This window comes from Oncorhynchus tshawytscha, unplaced genomic scaffold, assembly GCF_018296145.1.
Source record: "Oncorhynchus tshawytscha isolate Ot180627B unplaced genomic scaffold, Otsh_v2.0 Un_scaffold_339_pilon_pilon, whole genome shotgun sequence".
Taxonomy (NCBI): domain Eukaryota; kingdom Metazoa; phylum Chordata; class Actinopteri; order Salmoniformes; family Salmonidae; genus Oncorhynchus; species Oncorhynchus tshawytscha.
This window is the reverse complement of record NW_024609815.1, coordinates 25001-33358: the sequence shown is the minus strand read 5'-3', so window position 1 is coordinate 33358 and position 8358 is coordinate 25001.

Here is an 8358-nt window from a genome sequence, read left to right as displayed (position 1 = left end):
GCCCCTCTCTCTCCCCAGCCCGCCTCTCTCTCCCCAGTGCCTCTCTCTCCCCAGCCCCTCTCTCCCCAGTGCCTCTCTCTCCCCAGTCCCTCTCTCCCCAGTCCCTCTCTCCCCAGTCCCTCTCTCCCCAGTCCCTCTCTCCCCAGTCCCTCTCCCCAGAAATGGTTCTGCTTCAGAGCTTCATTTGTGTGTTCACATGGGCTGAGGGAAACAAATACAAACAGATGCTTTTATTTAGAGGTGTCTGGTACCCTGCAGATAGCATGAGTGTTAGCCACCTCTCTCACTGCCTGACATCAGCCAAGCACAGAGAAGCTCCAACACCCACCCACACACATCCAGAAGGTTGGAGCAGAGGGCACCTGGGGCAGAAAGGGTTAACCTGGATATTGTCTGAGTCGTCTGTGGCCGGTTCTCTGCTGTGTGGGAGGGCTGGTGGAGAGGTGGTGTGGAGGAGTGGATGGAATACCATCAAATGGCAATTACAGTTTACGGTCTACCTAGTGTGGAGTAACGGTACCATCTACTGTCTACCTAGTGTGGAGTAACGGTACCATCTACTGTCTACCTAGTGTGGAGTAACGGTACCATCTACTGTCTACCTAGTGTGGAGTATCTACTGTCTACCTAGTGGTACCATCTACTGTCTACCTAGTGTGGAGTAACGGTACCATCTACTGTCTACCTAGTGTGGAGTAACGGTACCATCTACTGTCTACCTAGTGTGTGGAGTAACTACTGTCTACCTAGTGTGTGGAGTAACGGTACCATCTACTGTCTACCTAGTGTGTGAGTAACGGTACCGTCTACCTAGTGTGTGGAGTAACGGTACCGTCTGTCTACTGTCTACCTAGTGTGGAGTAACGGTACCATCTACTGTCTACCTAGGTGTGGAGTAACGGTACCATCTACTGTCTACCTAGTGTGTGGAGTAACGGTGTCTACCGTCTGGAGTAACTGTCTACCTAGTGTGTGGAGTAACGGTACCGTCTACTGTCTACCTAGTGTGTGGAGTAACGGTACCGTCTACTGTCTACCTAGTGTGTGGAGTAACGGTACCGTCTACTGTCTACCTAGTGTGTGGAGTAACGGTACCGTCTACTGTCTACCTAGTGTGTGGAGTAACGGTACCGTCTACTGTCTACCTAGTGTGTGGAGTAACGGTACCGTCTACTGTCTACCTAGTGTGTGGAGTAACGGTACCGTCTACTGTCTACCTAGTGTGTGGAGTAACCTAGTGTGTGGAGTAACGGTACCGTCTACCTAGTGTGTGGAGTAACGGTACCGTCTACCTAGTGTGTGGAGTAACGGTACCGTCTACCTAGTGTGTGGAGTAACGGTACCGTCTACCTAGTGTGTGGAGTAACGGTACCGTCTACTGTCTACCTAGTGTGTGGAGTAACGGAATTGTTATCAGTATTGTATAAGTAACGTTATGGAAAAGGGAATTTCATCACAAAGCCAAATAAAAACCAAACCGTCAGTAGGACAGGATGACATTACTGTTAGAGTACCAAACAAAAAACTTGCGAATTACAAACAAATAGGGTCCTAAATGACCTGTAGTGACTAATGTTAGCCACAGGTGTTAGGATGCTAGTTAGGTGGCTAACTTACCTTGAATGGCTGGAGCTTTGTCCCACAAAATGATCACTGCACACTAACAACCGCATCTGGTGAATGACTTCAGGTGCTGTATCAACATCATACTCAGGCAGGAAATGAGTGATCTGTGATCTGACAAGGGCATTATTGCACCTCATTTAGGCCAGTTAGGTTTCATCTGTCCCAATACTACTACCTCAGATAGAACAACGGGTTAGTTTGAAACATCTCTGCCACTACTACTAGCTAACATCTCTTTGTTTAGCAGCTTTTCCTGCCTCCTGTAATTATCCATCTTACAACCAGGAAGGAGAGTGTCAACCAGATGACAGATGATATAGAAAACCTTGCGCCAGCACCAAGTAGGTCGTTGTTGTGTTAGACCTGTTACATCAAAGATACATTTATCTGGCAAATCAGTGTCGAGTCATCAATCGCTGCTTATATAACGATAAATACACATTGTTTTTATGCATTTTAGGTGATTTTGGGAAATGTAGCATTTTTAATGTAAAAATACAGAAATCTAAATACGTAAACATTGGACCTAAAAACAGCCTGGGTTGATGAAAAATGGCCAGGCAAGTGTTTATAAAGGGCTCAGAGGTGTTTTGGGGTGAACTTCCCCTTTAACCCTCAGAGTGTAGAGTGGAGAGAGAAGCTGTGGTGGAGTACAGTGTATGTCTATGCCAGGATAGGGGCTGAGTATGTGTGTGTTGTGTTGGTGGGGGCTGGGGTTTGTGTGTCTGTATTTGAGGGCTTGAGCTGCCATTGCATAGGTCAAGGTGTCTGTCTGCATGTCTGCATGTCTGTGTGTGTGTTGCTTCTAATGAGGAGGAAGTAGCAGTGTTTGCTTAAACTAAGCACGCTCAACCATGTGGGATGATTTAGCAGGAACAAATTCAACCCAACCCCCTTCCCCCTGCTCTCTCCCTCTCCTTCTCTCCCTCTTCTTTTCACTCTCTGTCCCTTCCTCTTTCACCCCTGATGATAAGAGGGTGAGGAAAGGAAAAGGGAGAGAGGGGAAGAGGTCAGAAAAGAGAGAATCATGTTTTGGAGGTGAGTGGGGAAGAGGGAGGGTAAGGAGGAGGGCGGGATGCAAGGATGGAAGGGGGGAGGGAAGGAGCGTGGGAGATGTGAACAGAGACATTTTTTTGTTTCCTGTTTGCCATTGAAGAGGTAGGGGCTTGGCAAAGCAAGCTAGCTTAGACATCATGCTAACCTTGACCTCTAACCCCAACCCTTAACCCCTGATCCTAACTGTTTGTCAGACCCCTTATGATCATTGACCCCACATCATTACAAATAACAGTCAATAAATCATGTTGAGGTTCCGTCTGCTGTGTTGTGGTGTGGTGTTGTGGTGTGCTGCTGTGTTGTTGTGTATGTGCACTTGGACTTGGTGAATTTCCATATGATGGAGTGTACATGAGCCTGTGGCCTGTGTGTGTTTTATATTCACCCCTGGTCTCAGTAAGGGTAGGTCTGTCTGATCCCCTGAGATCCAGGGTTTATGGGGGGGCTCACATAGAGCTCTCCCCAGGATCAATGCCTCAATTTGGGCTACATATGGCTCTGGCTCTGGAGCTGTGAGATTGGGAGAGGAATGAAGAGCTAGAGGAGGAGGAAGATAAGATGAGGACGGGGATGAAAAGGCAAGGGTGTGTGACTGCAAACATCAACAGGCATTTGTGAGAAAGAGATCTGATTGGTCAAACCCATATACAGTTGAAGTTTGACGTTTACATACACCTTAGCCAAATACATTTAAACTCAGTTTTTCACAATTCCTGAAATGTAATCCTAGTAAAATATCCCTGTTTTTGGTCAGTTAGGATCACCACTTTCTTTTAAGAATGTGAAATTTCAGAATAATAGGAGAGAGAATGATTTATTTCAGCTTTTATTTCTTTCATCTCATTCTCAGTGGGTCAGAAGTTTACATGCATTCAATTAGTATTTGTTAGCTTTGCCTTTTAAATTGTTCAACTTGGATCAAACGTTTCGGGTAGCCTTCCGCATGCTTCTTACAATAAGTTGGGTGAATTGTGGTCCATTCCTCCTGACAGAGCCGGTGTAACTGAGTCAGGTTTGTAGGCCTCCTTGCTCGCACACGCTTTTTCAGTTCTGCCCACACATTTTCTACAGGATTGAGGTCAGGGCTTTGTGATGGCCATTCCAATACCTTGACTTTGTTGTCCTTAAGTCATTTTGCTACAACTTTGGAAATATGCTTGGGGTCATTGTCCATTTGGAAGACCCATTTGCGACCAAGCTTTAATTTCCTGACTGATGTCTTGAGATGCTGCTTCAATATAGTCACATAATTTGTGTTCTTCGGCTTGCAAGCCTCCCCCTTTTTCCTCAAAACATAACGATGGTCATTATGGCCAAACAATTATATTTTTGTTTCATCAGACCAGAGGACATTTCTCCAAAAAGTACAGTCTTGGTCCCCATGTGCAGCTGCAAACCATAGTCTGGCTTCTTATGGCATTTTGTAGCAGTGGCTTCTTCCTTGCTGAGCGGCCTTTCAGGTTATGTCGATATAGGACTCGTTTTTACTGTGGATATAGATACTTTGTACCTCCTGCATCTTCACAGGGTCCTTTTCTGGGATTGATTTGCACTTTTCGCACCAAAGTACGTTCATCTCTAAGAGACAGAACGTGTCTCCTTCCTGAGCGGTATGACGGCTGCCGGTCCCATGGTGTTTATACTTGCGTACTATTGTTTGTACAGATGAACGTGGTACCTTCAGCCATTTGGAAATTGCTCCAAAGGATGAACCAGACTTGTGGAGGTCTACAATTTTTAAAATACATCCACAGGTACACCTCCAATGGACTCAAATGATGTCAATTAGCCTAACAGAAGCTTCTAAAGCCATGTCATAATTTTCTGGAATTTTCCAAGCTGTTTGAAGGCACAGTCAACTTAGCGTATGTAAACTTCTGACCCACTGGAATTGTGATACAGTGAAATAATCTGTCTGTAAACAAGTGTTGGAAAAATGACTTGTGTCATACACAAAGTAGATGTCCTAACCGACATGCCAGAACTAAAGTTTGTTAACAAGAAATTTGTGGAGTGGTTGAAAAATTAGCTTTAATGACTCCAAACTAAGTGTATGTAAACTTCTGACTTCAACTGTATCTCCATTGGTAGTGAACTTTAAAATAATTCACAGTGGGGATTGAACTTGGTCATAATAAACACATTTTAGGGGCCAAAGCAGGCATCGGGGTAAAAAAAGAGTTTGGCTGTCCTGGCGATCGTAATTTACATAGGCTTTCTATTGCAGACCGGCACTTTTGGCACTGCTAGGTTGCTACGTGGTAGCCGACCAGAAGAGCTCGTGACTTCCCGCTCCAGACCGGACACTGGGGGCCTGGTCATACCTAGTTAGTTCGTACGACAGTGTGATAGTAGTTTGTGGTTCTTTTGTATGTTTTGATGCAGGAACGGAGTGGCGCTGTAGCTGTAAATTGTCTCTCTCTTTCTCTCCCTGGGCTGGCCTTAGCGTTAGCAGCTACGTGGCAGTAGCTGTGTGTGGCTGGGCAGGGGGCCAGGAGGCCAGGAGACAGTAAACCCACAGCAGAGGTCCTGACAGCCCAGCCTCACACACACACACACACACACACAGAGCCAGCCAGCCAGCTGCAAGAGGAGGTGGGAGGGAGTGCTCTTTGGAAGACACATCTGCTCAGCCTATAGACTGATAATATAATGCTAACACTGCTGCTTGTTTATGCTGGTTTGTGTGTGTGAGGGAGTTGTCCTTGTCTGGCAGTGTGAGTGTTATCTTAGTCCAGGCGTTTGTGTGTGTGTGTGTGTGTGTGTGTGTGTGTGTGTTATATAACTCAGTCTGGCCATGGGAATACACTGCTGTTTCACTTCTCTTCCTCCTCGTTCTACCTCGTTCTAACTCTGTCACAGCCTATCAGAGAGCAGAGGCCTATTTCAGCCAATCAAACGCCTAGTGTCAAAGTTGTCTCTTTCTTCTTTTCTTTGTGTTTGTTTCAGAGGAGTCAAAGTAGAGAGAGGAGAGGAGTGGAGATTGAAGGAGAGAGAGAACCCAGAGAGAGTAACAAGAGAGAGAGAGAGATGTCTGAGAGACAGTGAGAGGAGAGGAGTGGAGATTGAAGGAGAGAGAGAACCCAGAGAGAGTAACGAGAGAGAGAGATGTCTGAGAGACAGTGAGAGGAGAGAAAGAAAGAATAGATAATGAAAGAGAAGGAAGGAGAGGAGTGAAGGAAAGAGGAGTAACAAGAAGGAAAGATGTCTGAGAGACAGTGAAGGAAAGAGATTGAAGGAGAGAGAGAACCCAGAGAGAGTAACGAAGGAAAGTGAGGGAGAGAAAGAAAGAATAGATAATGAAAGTGAAGGAAAGAGGAGTGAAGGAAAGAGGAGTGAAGGAAAGAGGAGTGAAGGAAAGAGGAGTGAAGGAAAGAGGAGTGAAGGAAAGAAGGAAAGAGGAAGGAAAGTGAAGGAAAGAGGAGTGAAGGAAAGAGGAGTGAAGGAAAGAGGAGTGAAGGAAAGAGGAGTGAAGGAAAGAGGAGAGATGATAGAAAGAAAAGGAGAGAGAGAGAGAAGTGCTGATCCTGTCATTTCCTGGGCCAGGTACTGACACGTCTGAAGTCAGCGCCTTCTGAACCACACACACACACACACACACACACACACACACACACTGAATCATCTACAGAATGACTGGTATTCACAGGGAGTAGGAGAAAGGAGAGAGAGCCTGGTTTCTTCCTAGGTTCCTGCCTTCTATGGAGATGTACCTGGATTCCGTCAACCTAGAAACCTGTAACAGTCTGTCTGGTCTTGGACTGGTCTTGGACTGGGTGGAATACCGTATTTTACTGTATTACTGGTATTGATGTCCAGACCGGTTTGGGTTTTTTACTTTACCCTCTGCAACGCTATTTCAATGTTTGGTTTGTTACATGTGATACACCACTGCGCCGTGTGTAATGTCCGTTTTTATAGTTTACTCTGCTACTTGAGTCGTTTATCTCCTTAGGCATGGGCGGTATACCGTATATACAGTATAATGTAGAGCGGGGTATTTGGAAAAAGCCACGGGATGGTTTTTCAATACCGTTAAAAGTTTGACGTCTTTTTTTTTTAATACATTTGAATATTTGTAGCTACTTTTTAAGTAAATAGGTGCAGTCAACTTGTGCAATATGTTAGGAGATAAAGAACATGGGGGTTCTTCATTTCACCTGTCACATCATTTTTCATTATGGAGCTTACCGGTCGTCCCCAGTCACGTGGCGTTTGTGTGAGAGACCAGAGCCTTGTGAGTCGCTCACTGTTGTACAGCGCGCGCCAGGTGATCTAGTGACAGTATGGAATTCACAACTAAATGTTTGCCAGCTGCATGTCTTCTAACTGTTAAGTTAACTGTCTAAAATGTGCTAAATGCTCTGCAGCTGTGCGTTTGGTTTGCTAATTTAGTAGCTAGCTAAGTGGTTAGCTTCTGCTAAAATCAAGCTTTGTTTGGTAACAGCAGAGAATCCCTTGCTGGATGAAGACTTGCTGTCTAGTATTTGTTTTGTTGTTACAGCAAAGTGTGAGCAGCATTTTTTTAATGACTAGAACAACTTTATGAGCTGGGATGTCTGTACTGCTTGTTAGCTTTGCTAACCTTGCTAACCTTCGGATTACAAAGGCTCAGTGGGGGTTGAAAATAGCGCCCCCTGTGTTCAGTGACGGTATTACCGAATATCCCGTATGGCAGAAGGTCAGCATGAAGGTATGACAATCTGGACACCACCCAAGCCTTTCTCTCCCTCTCTCACCAAGCCCCATCCCCTGTCACGTAGGGAGCACAGTTGGGGCGGCAGGTTAGAGTGTTGGGCCAGGAACCGAAAGGTTGCAAGATCGATTCCCCGTGCCGACAAGGTAAAAATCTGTCGTTCTGCCCCTGAACAAGGCAGTTAACCCACTGTTCCTAGGTTGTCATTGAAAATAAGAAATTGATCTTAACTGACTTGCCTAAATAAAAAAGTTGTTGCTCAACCACGCTGTGTTGCCAGTTTAGTGACTTTGTCGCTATATTTAGCGAGTTTTCAGACCCCTCCAGTGATTTTTGGGGGGTAAAAGAGACAAATGTAGCTACTTTTCAGGCTGCCTTTGGGAGCTTTGCCACTGATAGTTTCTATGGTTTTGATACCATTTAGCGACTTTGCCCACTAAGTTCTGTCGCAAACTAGAGTGTGGAAAGCTGTCTGAGCAACAGAAGTCACAGCAAGGCAGAGAAGCACAAGAGGAGGGAGTGTGTGGCGGGAGAGGGTGTGAACGCTATGTCGGGAAACGCAGCTGAGCCACAGCAAGGCAAATTGGTGCTGTGACATCGTCACGGTAACGGCAAAAACGTCATCTAGCGACAAATCAAGGAGCCAGTAGCGATTCTCACTGAGAGATAGTCGGCAACACTGTGACCGAGAGACCACTTGCCGTTCGCTCTTCAGTCTGCATGGTCAATGTACCAGATGCAGCACGATGTTGATGACAACAGTGCTGCTTTCCACTTTGCCTCCTAATTTCTGTCCCGTATCATGCAGCCCTACATGGCAGTGTGGAAATGACACCAAATGACCTGGAAATCAGAAATGTATGAAAATGCTGAAAAGTGTTTTGGGTTGAAGTTTGATTGAACAATCAGAATGGAGAAAGACCCATGGAAATCACTTAGAATGTGTGTGTTGCCACCCTAAAGGTACTCACTGCTTACTA